The 13,720-nt window shown below is 38.1% G+C and overlaps 1 long non-coding RNA gene across 1 annotated transcript in view; it reads right to left on the bottom strand.

Moving 5' to 3' along the window:
• The window catches only part of LOC129526231 (uncharacterized), a 182,815-nt gene that overhangs the window by 3,667 nt on the left and 165,428 nt on the right, over nt 1-13,720 (bottom strand). The window contains exon 4 of the long non-coding RNA XR_008670828.1: nt 908-1,016. This is a non-coding gene — a long non-coding RNA (uncharacterized lncRNA). The remainder of the gene's footprint in view (nt 1-907; nt 1,017-13,720) is intronic.

The following is a 13,720-nucleotide window of genomic DNA, read 5'->3' as shown; positions in this document are numbered from 1 at the left end:
AACCATCATTCACTACAACCAGGATAATCGTTCATCAACGAAAACACCAATGAGATGTGTAGAGGCAACAGGATAACTTCCTTTTATCTCTCTCTCTCTTTTTAAATAGAATCTTGCTCTGTCCCCCAGGCTGGAGTGCAGTGGCACCATCCCAGCTCACTGCAACCTCTGCCTCCCAGATTCAAGTGATTCTCATGCCTCAGCCTCCTGAGTAGCTGGGACTACAGGCTGGAGTGCAGTGGCACCATTCCAGCTCACTGCAACCTCTGCCTCCCAGGTTCAAGTGATTCTCATGCCTCAGCCTCCTGAGTAGTTGAGATTACAGGCATGAGCCACCACACCTAGCTAATTTTTGCTTTTTTTTTTTTTTTTTTTTGAGACGGAGTCTCTGTCTGTGGCTCAGGCTGGAGTGCAGTGGCACGATCTTGGCTCACTGGAACCTCCGCCTCCCGGGTTCAAGCGATTATCTTGCCTCAGCCTCCCAAGTAGCTGGGACTACAGGCGCGTGCCACACTACCTGGCTAATGTGTGTGTGTGTGTGTGTGTGTGTGTGTGTGTGTGTTTGTGTGTGTGTGTGTTTACTAAAGACAAGGTTTCACTATGTTGGCCAGGCTGGTTTTGAACTCTTGACCTCAAGTAATCCACCCCTACTTGGCCTCCCAAAGTGCCGTGGTTGCAGGTGTGAGCCACCATGCTGAGCCAGAGAACTTCATTTTCTAAAAGCAGTCTGCAGATTGGGGAGACGCAGCCTTCATTGCAAAGTGGCATTATGCTCCAGGAAGAGGTCAGAGAGTAGGAAAGGTGGCAGAGTAGGAAATTAGAACGGCAAAAAACAGAGGGCAGAGGAGGGGAGTGAGGAAGTTTTGACTGGATAACCTTTAAGTCCCAAAGCACCAGTCTCCCTTACCTGGCTGGCTTCAGGTGGTCAGTTAGTTTATGGCAGGTGGTCTGTTGTTCAGCTGGGGAATTTCCAGCTGCAGTCTATCTCAGCAACCACAGGAACTGGTTTGGCTCGACTGTAGAAAAGGCGGTCTTGTGTTAACTTTTACAACACCTTTCTGAGAACAAAAGCATTTTCAAAGCACGCAGGGCATGTGACCACTCTCCTATCTTGCTGTGGCTGCCTGATTCTGCTTTTAAGTTTAGGTGTCTCCGTAAATCACAAGAGTTCATTTTGTCTGCCAGCTGGGGCATACTTTACAACTCTGAAAATAAATGTATCATCTTTCTTTTGGGTCTTATTTAGAGAGCCTGAAGCAGTCAGCATGAATAGCCCCACAGACTGAGTTTTTTGAGTTTTACACAATTGCGTTTCCCTTTCAATTCTCATCAGGAATGAGCTAGCTAACTGCGATTGTCCGGTGGCTACTCCAGCTTTTCTCTGGATAACACTGGACAAATAATGTATACATTGCCAAAACCAAATTCCTTCTTCAATGAAGAAAACTTTTTACATTGTTCTGCGGAGCAATTTAAGTCTTTATTTTCTTGAAACTCTGCTTTTCCTAATAGAATTTTTTATTTTTCTTTGCAGAAGAGTTCCATTACAGTGATTTTTCTAAAAAGTAAAGCAGTAGTTTGCTAAAATGTAAATATAAGTCTATGTTAGAAAAACAGAAAGACAGCTCAAAGCACAGTTACCACCACTTTTTAGGCTTTATGTTTAGGTGTGCCTGTTAGAAAACTACTAAATCCAAAGAACAAATTTCTTTGTTTTCTTTTTTTTTTTTTTTTAGACAGAATCTTGCTCTGTCACCCAGGCTGGAGTGCAGTGGCGCGATATCGGCTCACTGCAAGCTCCGCCTCCCGGGTTCACGCCATTCTCCTGCCTCAGCCTCCCGAGTAGCTGGGATTACAGGCGCCCGCCACCACGCCCCGCTAATTTTTTGTAGTTTTAGTAGAAACGGGGTTTCACCATGCTAGCCAGGATGGTCTCAATCTCCTGACCTCGTGATCTGCCCGCCCCGGCCTCCCAAAGTGCTGGGATTACAGGCGTGAGCCACCACGCCCAGCCCAATTTCTTTTTACTTTAAAGAAAAATTTTAAACTACCTATTAAATAATATTGAAAAGATAAAATTAAAAGAAATTAAAGACCTAATTGGCTTTTCTTTGCAGTTGTAGAATTGGGCAATACCTCACTCTATAAAATAGAAAGATTATTCCACTGGGCATGACAGAACAGTTGGTTTTTGTAAGGTGGGAAGAAGAAAACAAAATTTTTAAAAAGCAGGTTGGTTAACATCGGGTTACTACAGGTCACTCTTCTTTTAAGAGTTAAAGCAGAGAAGTCACTCATTAAGCTAACTCAGTTGGAGTGGTTCTAATTGGTTGCTGTGAATCTCCTGCTTTTTAGGAAAAACTGGTTTGTTGGGGGATTTATCTGCTTCGCTTAGCATGAGTGATTTCATTTTGGTTTGATCTGGTCTATGGAGGCCTGGTGCAGGTAGTTAATTCAAACCCCTCTGAATATGAAGGGGAACAAACAAATACAATAATGGCCTCCTATAATCTTTGTTTAACATTTTAAAATTATTGCATGTGGATTTTTTTTTCTAGAACTAAAATGTTTTAACACCATATGTTGTCTAGCATTTAGTATAAGTAGGTAGCTGGATGAAATTTTTTTCTTTCATTATTATTTGTTTTGCACTACATACAACCTGCCCACCACTCCCCTGCCTTTTAACCATGTGGTCTTTTCCCTTTCTCGGTTTCATTTCACCAGAGAAGCTATTGACAAGGAATATAAAGCAGCTTTCTAGTCTTCACCATAGATATTATGCTAGGAGTCTTTGAAGACAAAACGATATTATAGAAACAGTTATAGTCTTCCCGCAGTATCTGTGGGAGATAGTTCCAGGAGACTCTCACTCTATCATACCAAAATCTGCTGATGTTCATGGCCTTTAGTGGGCCCTCCGTATCTGCATGAACCCTCAGAAATGGAGAGCTGACTGCCCTCTCAATTAAATTCATTTGTCTAGAGAAAGACAGCCAAGAGCGTCCCCTTAGAAACCAGGAAATGATTACCCTGACATGACATAAAATTGAGATGATAGTTCTTGAAAAACAGGAGCCAATGGTCCATTTTCCAGGGAAGCCCTGGGGAGCTGAGAAAATCCTAGGAATCGGATAGTTGCATAATGATATTTAGCAGAAAGTACAACTGTCAGTGGTATTTGTGCTGCAACAGAGCCCAAAATTAGCAGCAATGTCCTCATGTCTTTAAGTGATAGACCGGCTATCGCTGAAGAAACCTTATGGTGAGAGCTGACTCAGTAAATGCCAGTTTGATTAGTTCAGTAACAAACAGATAGAAGGAATAGGAGCTTTTCGGTTTAAGTGGAGAGCAAAGAGAGCCAGAGGTGACACCTCCTGCCAATGTCTTAATATAATGTAAAACTTCCCATAAGAGAGATGCAATACAGGAAAGAAAGAGATTTAAAAAAAAAAAAAACCCAAACTGACCGAGATTAAGTGTTAGGCTCCTTAGTTTGAATTTTTTAAGTAGAAATTGATAGGTATGAATTTATTCAATAAGTATTTAAGCACCTACTGTGGGACATAATGCCTACTAAAATAGACACAATAACTTTTCTCCTGGTGTTTATAGTCTAATGGAAGAGATGGATATTAATTAATTACCAAAAAATTACCATTGCGATGTGGGATAGTTTGTAGACAGTACTATGAAAGATAGTGACTATAAAAAGAAATAGTTAATGAGTCTAACCTAGTAGAAGACAGGGATGATGTTCTGGGGAAGTTATATTTGAGCAGAGAAAACAAAGATAATTAGAAATTAGCCAGTTAAGAGGCCACTAGGAGAAGGATATATAAGTGTTTGGAGGTAGGGAGAGAGATAGTGTTCCAGTAAATTCAAGGGCCTGGATATGAGCTGGAACAAGAAGACAAAGGACAGCCTGTGGAAAGAAGGATGGATAATCACAGGTCACATCGTACATGGGGACATTAGAAGCCACATTCTAGAATTTAAAAAATATTTAAAAATCAATGGAAAACTACAAAAGGAGTTTACACATGGGTATGGTATGATCAGATTTCTATTTGCAAAGTTTTAGTCCCATTACTCTCACACCTTGTTAACCTTGAAGAGTTTAGAGCAGAAAAGTAGCTAGTATTCAAAGAACAGTAGAAAGCTAATGCAGTAGTTGAGGCAGGAGACAATGTAGCTTATACAAGAGGGTAACAGTGAGTGGAAAGAAACAAGGACAGCTTTGAGTGGGATCAGGAGGTAAAAGTGGCAGCATTTGATGAATGACTGACTATTGGGAATTCAGGGAAAGGGGTTTTCAAGGGTAACTCCTAGATTTGTCCTTACAAAACTGCATGAATGATGCTACCACTGGAGGAGAACCTGATTTGGGTAGAAAGTATATGAGTTTAAACACAGGGACTGCAGAGGCCTTGTCCAATAGGGCCATGTACAGACTTCAGCTTTCACTGTGAATGAAAGGTAAACCACTGAAGGTCTTGAGTAGAAGAGAACCATGATCTGACTCAGGCTGTAAAGTGATTATGCTGACTGTATACTGCAAGTAGATTAAAAAAAAAAAGATTACCAAGCAGAAATTCCCCTGAAAAATTAAGCAGGCAAAAAAGAGTTTATTCAAAATAATAGGGAGAGGCCAGAACTCAATCTAAGCTCAGCTTCCACTAATACAAAAGGCTGGATAGTTTTTTAAAGACAGAGGTGTGATAGGTAGTAGATAAGGGTTGGAGGATGCCAAGGCCCCCTAGTTTTTCTTATTGGCCCTACCCAAAGGAAAACGGAGAATTCTTTATATATATATATCATATATATATATATATATATTATATATATGATATATATGATATATATGAGATATATGATATATATGAGATATATCATATCATGAGATATATCATATATGAGATATATCATATCATATATATATCATATATATGATATATATGAGATATATATGATATATATATGATATATATGAGATATATGATATATATGATATATATCTCATATATATGTATATATACATATATGTGTGTATATATATATCAAGGGATATATATATATGTACATATATATATATACACACACATATATGTACATATATATATATACACACATATATATGTATATATGCTATTTCCCTTGATGGTTACATTTCAATGGAATAACCCTCAGCAACTTCAGAAGGACCTTCCTCGGTTGTAAAGCTGGAAAGAGGCTTTTTAAAAGATTTACATATCAAAGGGGCAAAAAAATAGAATGTACAAGTTTTCTAAAGTAAACACTCTAGGAAAAAGGAGGTCAGGCACCTAGTTAGGAAGAAGCTTGTCTAAAGTCTAGTTAAACTGAGGAGAACTTTAAGGCCCTCTTGATTTAAAGACAAGAGTGGAAGTAGAGAGACTCTTAGTTTTAATGATGGAATTTCTTTCCTATTGAGTATTTATCTTACTGTGTCTGATTATTGATTCATTGTAATTAGTAGGGTTATTCAGAGGTTTCATTTGGTGAGATAAGGCAAATGAGTGTGCAGATTGCTCACCTGTTGGAATATTTGTTTCACCTCCTTGGAGTATACATAGATGGATTCTCTTTCATTCTAGAAATTTTGCATGATGCCTACTTCAGAACAACTCTTTTTAATAAAATATTTTTTTCTGGAATATCTGTATTGCTTCTTTTTCTGAAAAATCTGAATTGTTAAGAGTGTTCTGTATGTACCTTTCTTTACTTAAAAAGTTAGAAATACATATAGGCACACTTCAGTCTGAAACTGAACTCAAATATCTCTGAGGTATGCCTACACACACACACACACACACACACACACACACGTCACACGTATATATGTATCTATATGTATACATATATCAGTGTAAATATCTACATGGATATATATACACAAACACATATGTAAAAATACATATTTACAATTATAAAGCATATACGTAGTGATAAGTGTAAAGCAGCATATATCCAATAAATAGAAGACAGCATTCATCTTACATAGGACAATAGAAGGCCTCTTGTATGTTCCAATAAATGACGGATAAATAAAGGGAAATGTAGAATTGTATTGGTCAATATAAACTTAACCCATTTATGCACAGGTGTAGAATTTGAGATGTGAGCAGTTCTATGTAACAATTTTTCCTATCCTGAAGGAGGAAATAAATCATGTCATTGGTATCAATAAAGTAAAAATCACATATTTTTATGTACTGTAAATATTCTTGTTAAGATCAAGGGTTTAAAAACAGTCCTATTAGTCTCATTTCAAGTGCTCAATAGCTCTGTTTGACTAGCAATTACTGTGTTGGACAGTATAAATATAGACTATTTGTGTCACCAAAACAAGTTCAATTTGACAGGACTGATATAGAGAGTCACATAGACACAGGATAGAAGTGGAAGAATGAGCAGAAAAATAATTGAAATCAAATTGGATTATTATTGTGACAGTTACAATTAGCCCAAATTGTAAATAATTTAAAAAATCACAGAGAAAAAGATATCCTAAGTGGATTACACTAAACTGTAAAACTTGAACAGAAGGAAAGAAATTCAGAAAATAAAAATAGAAAAATCACATATATGATTATGCAATGTTTATAATATTACGTAGAATGTAAATATTTATAAGAACATTACAAATAATCTAATGTTTATATTGATAATATAAACTTTATATAGGAATTACAAAGGTTAAGCGAACTCATATAAAACTGACAAGGCTTCTGATACTTAGGGAAAGTGTAAATTACAACATACATAGTTGAGGGAGGTGTTCAGCAACATTACCTCACCAGTGTGAAAGCAATCACATATTATATTTTAAAAGACATGAATACTACTCCTAGAAATTTAACTTAAGGTTATAACTTCAAAAGTTAGCAATGCTATATGATAAAAAATGGCATATGTTCACAGATGTTTATCACAGAGTTTATTACAACAAACAATTAGAATTATCCTGTCCTCTCAGCAATTGGGAACTGGAAGGTACATTGTTTCGTAAACAATTTAGGTAAAATATAAAGCAAAACCAGAAGTAAAAGGAGGTAAATTAAAAAATTCTATCTCTGTGGTATATATAATTGTGTAAAACTATCAAACTATATAAAATGGCAATAGTAAAAAGAAAAGCAGCAAGAAAACAGACTTGCATAGATTAAGGGGATTTTACAAAGTAGGTAGTAATGATGATGATTGTTATAATTTATTCTTCCAGCATGGGTTACTGTGTGGTGGGCATAGTGCTTATCACTTTATAATCATTATCTTAATTAATCCTTCTGACAATCTAGGAAAGGAGCTACTATCATTCTTCATTTTACAAACGAGAAAGCTGCATCCCAAAAAGGTTTGGCATCTTATCCAATGTCACTCAGTGGTAAACAGAAGATCTCAGAGTCTAATCCAGGTCTCTGTTGCTAAAATCCTTATTGTCCAATTTAAAACAAACAGATAACAGTTAGACACTTAATGAAAACTCCCTGTTTTTAGTAACTTTGTTTCTGTCATATTTATGGGGCATACATTATGAAAATGTTTCTTGTTCCTTACATATTTGTTATGTTAAAAATGTTTAAGGTCCCCAAAATGTGTATATTGAATTCCTAACCCCAAAGTCATAGGAGGTGGGACCTTTGGAAGGTACTTAGGCAGGGTCATGAGGGCAGAGCCCTCATGAATGGGATTAGTGCCCTTATAAAACAGACCCCAGAGAGACTTTTGCTCTTTCCACTATGTGAGGCTGTGACAAGATGGCACTGGCTCTGAGCTAGAACATAGGCCCTTACCAGACACCAAATTCACCAGGGCCTTGATCTTAGACTTTCCTGCCTCCAAAACTGTGAGAAATAATTTTCTTTTATTTTTTTAATTTTTAAAATTTTTATTGTTTTCCAGACTCATGGTTTTAAAGTTTGTTTCTTTATTTCATAGTTGAATATATAATTATTCACTCTAAAGGTAATGCAGTGAAAGATATGCTGTTTTCACAGCCTAAATATGCCCCATCTTTGGCTCAATAGTGTTATGATTATGAGACCTATGCAATTAATCGTTTATATTAATAAATTACTGTTACTGTTTTCCTACCATTCATTTTCATTAAATACTGAGGGGAAATGAACTAAAGTGTTCAAAAGGATTGCTTCAACAGTATTGTAATGCTGCCACACTGAGTTGTTCCCTGGCAGACACTCCACCAATTCTAAAAGTACACAGGAAAATGGTTAAAATTGTAATGCAATGAGACAAAACTCCGGAATTCAATCAAATAAAACTTATTCCTCCACATCAGACAGAACTGAGTTTCTCTCACTTTCTTGAAGTTGACACATCTCAGGCAAACCTAATGATTGAATAGAGACACTTCTTACACCGCCCAAAGTATCTGTGTGTTGGGTATTATGTCCTTTCTACCAAGGAGAATCCTTCACTGTTACTTCCCTCTGTGTTACTTCTTCCAGTTCTTTTATCTAGATAGCAATTAAATTGCTGCCTCAGAACTTTTCTGGGGACACACACTCTCCATGCTAAATGCAAGGTTTGAAATTGTGAGATGATTCATGTCTTTAATTCCACATTGAAATGAGCTTTCCCATTTCTTCTCTCACCCTATAGAAGAAACTTTTTCTGGAGGCTTAAACTGCTTTAGCCCAGATGATAACAGATCAAGTTCTTAAGTAGTCCTGCGAGACCTGAAAGAGAAAGGGAGAAACAGAGGCAGTCCAGTCCTTTCCATTTCATCTTCTGGTCAGAGGTGGCGTCAGGGTTTTCTGACTGAGCTCCTCATATTGGTTCCATGTACTTTAGAAAATTCATATTTTTCCAATTGTTTTATCTGAACAATCATCTCCTCTTGAATTTAATCAATGGGTATGAATTAAATTTTATCTTTCTCTTCAAAAAGGTTTTTCTGTGAAATGATAATTGACATTAAATCTTGCATCATTAAGGATTACCTGGCAGGAGAATTTGTCGTGATGCTCTTCTATTGTTAGATAATTTTGCTGGTCTTCTTTTGTAATTTTTTATGTTCTTCGATTGTTGCAAACAATGTTACCAGGACGCACACATTGGCTTTGCCTCTCTGGGGTTGGCTCCGCCTCTCTGGGATTGTCTCCATTGTCAAGCTCTATATGATGACAACTCAGGCACATATCTTAACAATCAGTCAAGTAGAGGAGAGTGTATCTCTTTTCAGAAGCTCAACTTATTTCCCCTCGGATACGGCCTCATCAATTTCTGTTGTTTATAAGCCACCCACTTTGTGGTATTTTGTTACAGCAGGCCAATAGACTGAAACAATATTCTAACATGGTGCAACTCATTATTCTACACTGTACTCTAAAATTGTAGATTTTACAACCACCAGCTGATGCCAAGTGTCATAATTGGTTAAATCTAAAATGTTAAGAGTCATCTGGTCTCTCATATCTTCTCTAAACAGTAAAAGTATTAGAGAACATTTTGAAATTAGTAAATGTTTCTCAGAAAGAATGATGTTAAAATGTATGGCATATGAGAACATCAATTGAATGTTCTCAAAAGGACATTACACAAGAAATTAACTCCCTGACATAGGAGTGAATATGACAGACGTCATATTGTAGTTTCTATATTTGTCCTAAGAAATAAGTGTTATAATATTAACCTCTCTTTGTGAATAAAACAGTAACTGCATTCGTTTTCTATTGTTGCCATAACAAATCACCAGAAATCTAGCAACTTAGAACATGACAAATATATTTTCTCACAGTTTCTTCAGGTCAGAAGCCCAGGGGTGTTTCTTTACAGGTGGTAAATCTGTACTAGTCTGCAGTAACCACAATTCTTGCCTCCTCAGAAGAAAGAATTTGACTGAGCGGCATAAGGCAGAAGAAGAGAACAAAGCTAGTTTTAGAGCAGGAGTGAAAGTTTACTGAAAAGCTTTAAGCAAGAAAAAAAGGAAGGGGCCCAAGTGGGCGACTTGAAGGACAAGTGTCAGGCTGGATCTTTTAATTTATATATATATATAAATATTTATATATTAAATATATATTATATATATTTAATATATATATTATATATATATTTATATATATATTTAATATATATATATTAAATATATATATATTAAATATTAAATATATATACACACACACACATATATATATACATACACACATATATATATACACATATGTATACATATGTGTGTGTGTATATATATATATATGCATATATATATCTTTTTTTTTTTTTTGAGATGGAGTTTCACTCTTGTTGCCCAGGCTGGAGTGCAATGGCGCGATCTCGGCTCACTGCAACCTCTGCCTTCTGGTTCAAGCAATTCTCCTGCCTCAGCCTCCCGAGTAGCTGGGATTACAGGTGCCCACCAACACAGCCAGCTAATTTTTGTATTTTTAGTAGAGACAGAGTTTCACCATGTTGGCCAGGCTGGTCTCGAACTCCTGACCTCGTGATTCTCCTGCCTCGGCCTCCCAAAGTGCTGGATTACAGGTGTGAGCCACCCCGCCCGGCCTTAATTTAGATTTTTATATGCTGGCCTACTTCTGGCATCTTGCATCTCATTTCCCTTGATTCTTCTCTTAGGGTGAGCTGCCCACATGTGCGGTAGCCTGCTAGCACTTAGGAGGTAAGCATCACAGTGTGTTTACTGGAGTTATACGCATGCTCATCTAAGGCATTCTCCCCTTTTCCAATGGAATGCCCACAGAAGGTCATATACCAGTTAAACTCTGCCATTTTGCCTCTTAATGAGCATGGTCTAGCTCACTTTCCCAGCTCCTGAGATCTTATCAGGAAGCTTCCAATCACCAGTTTCAGGTGTTGTTATCTATTAGGAAACTGCCTTTCACCGGCACTGGCTGCAACCAATTATTATTTTAGAGAGGCAGTGTGACAATTGCCTGTCCATCACCTGATGGTCACCTGACAGTCCTGGTGGGGTGTGGAGGCCCTTTCCTGCCCTGTTCTTGTCTGAACCAGCTACCCACTGTAATCTTTCCCCCTTCAAGAATACAAAATCACAATTCTTTGGGGAAAATGGAAGGTCAGTCTTCTGTAACTCCTTCCTGCTGACAGAGGGGTGGTGGTGGTGGTTCTATGGGTCTTGGTCTCTTGCTAGCTGTTAGGGCAGGGTTGGCTCCATGGATTGGTGAAAGCAGCATTCGGCTACGTCCAAGGGAGACAGAGGCAGAATTTCACCTGTCATGTCCCTCTGACAGGTAGTTTAGGGGTCTCCTGTAGAAGGGTGACTCTTGACTATTGAGAAGATAGTATCCCTCAATGAAGAGCATATGGAGTTTCATGGCCTGAAATCAAGGGGAGACTTTTCTTTTGAGCTATTTATAGCTTTTAACAATTGAGTAAAATATACTCATGTAAAGAAAATGAGAAGCCAGCAAATGAAACTATCATCAGAGCAAACAGACAACCATCAGAATGGAAGAAATTTTTTTGCAATCTATCCATCTGACAAAGGTCTAATATCCAGATTCTACAAGGAACTTAAAGAAATTTACAAGAAACCAACAAACAACCCCATAAATAAGTGGGCAAAGAATATGAACAGACACTTCTCAAAGAGAACATTTATGTGGCCAACAAACATATGACAAAAAACTCAACATCACTGATCATTAAAGAAATGCAAATCAAAACCACAGTGAAGGTGGGGTGCAGTGGCTCACGCCTGTAATCCCAACACTTTGGAAGGCCGAGGCAGGTGGATCATGAGGTCAGGAGATCAAGACCATCCTGGCTAACATGGTGAAACCTCGTCTCTACTAAAAATACAATAAAGTTAGCTGGGTGTGGTGGCGGGCACCTGTAGTCCCAGCTACTCAGGAGCTGAGGCAGAAGAATGGCAAGAACCCGGGAGGCAGAGCTTGCAGTGAGCTGAGATCGTGCCACTGCACTCCAGCCTGGGCAACAGAGTAAGACTCCATCTCAAAAAACAAACAAACAAACAAAATACGAAATGTAGCCAGGAGTGGTGGTGGGCACTTGTAATCCTAGCTACTTGGGAGGCTGAGGCAGGAGAATCACTTGAACCCATGAGGCGGAGGTTGCAGTGAGCCAAAATCACGCCGCTGCACTCGAGCCTGGGCGACAGAGTAGACTCTGTCTCAAAAACAAAAACAAAAAACCATCTCACACCATTCAGAATGGCAATTATTAAAAAGTCAAAAACAACAACAACAACAACAGATGCTGGTGAGGCTGCAGAGAAATAGTAACACTTTTACACTGTTGGTAAAAATGTAAATTAGTTCAACCATCGTGGAAGACAGTGTGGCTATTCCTTAAAGACCTAGGACCAGAAATGCCATTTGACCCAACAATCCCATTATTGAGTATATACCCAAAGGAATATAAATCATTCCATTATAAAGAGATATGCACATGTATGTTCACTGCAGCATTATTCACAATAGCAAAGACATGGAATCAACCCAAATGCCCATCAATGATAGACTGGATTAAGAAAATGTGGTAGATATACATCATGGCATACGATGCAGCCATAAAAAGGAATGAGATCATGTCCTTTGCAGGGACATGGATGGAGCTGGAAGCCATTATCATCAGCAAACTAATGCAGGAAAATAAAAACAAACACTGCATGTTCTCACGTACAAATGGGAGCTGAACAGTGTGAACCCATAGACACAGGGAGGGGAACAACAAATACTGGGCCTGTCAGGGTGCAGGGATGGAGGGGGAGGGAGAGCATCAAGAAAAATAGCTAACACATGGCAGGCTTAATACCTAGGTGATGGGTTGATAGGTGCAGCAAATCACCATGGCACAGGTTTGCCTATGTAACAAACCTGCACATCCTGTACATATTCCCTGGAACTTAAAATAAAATGAAATAAGAAAATGTGGAGCATATTTGTTTCTCTCTACCTGATTTCTCCAGAATTTGGAAACTGCTTGTGAGTATTCTTATGACAATATGGTTATTTGCAAAAGTGTAATAAGAATCTGTTTTCTTTTGTAACAGGACATAATTGGAGAAACTGATTATTTAACCAAGGCTTTGACTGGGTGTTTACTGGAGTTGTATGCATGCTCACCTGAAGCATTCTTCCCTTTTCTGGTGGAATGCCCCTGGAAGGTCATATAACAGTTAAACTGCACCATTTTGCCTCTTAATGAGCATGCTCGAGCCCCACATACCCAATTCCTGAGATCTTATTGGGAAGCTGCCCATCACCAGTTTTAGGTGTTTTTATTTATTGGGAAACTACCTTTTCCTGGCACTGACTGCCACCAGTTCTTATTTTAGAGAAGTAGTGTGACAACTGCCTGACGATCAGCTGATTATTACTTGACATTCCAGGTGGGGTGTGGGGGCCCCTCTCCTGCCCTGTTCCTGTCTGATTAGCTACCCACTATAACATGTTCAATGAGTTTCACAAAGTTGAAACCAGTGTTTCTGCAGGGCTATGCTTAATGAACAGAATTATTCAAGTTGTTGGAAAAATTTGTGTTTTGTTTTCTTGTTTGTTTATTTTTGCAATTCTAGGACTGAGGTCCCCATTTCTCTTTTTCACTGTTGGCCAGGGCTCACTTTCAGCTTCTAGAAGCTGACTGCATTTTCTGATTTCTGGCCCCATTCAATGCCATTAATGAGGATAGGAACCTTCTCATGCTTCATATTTATCTGATATTATTATCACCTTTT

This window comes from Gorilla gorilla, chromosome 14 (assembly GCF_029281585.2).
Source record: "Gorilla gorilla gorilla isolate KB3781 chromosome 14, NHGRI_mGorGor1-v2.1_pri, whole genome shotgun sequence".
Taxonomy (NCBI): domain Eukaryota; kingdom Metazoa; phylum Chordata; class Mammalia; order Primates; family Hominidae; genus Gorilla; species Gorilla gorilla.
This window is presented reverse-complemented; position numbering and strand designations above follow the sequence as displayed.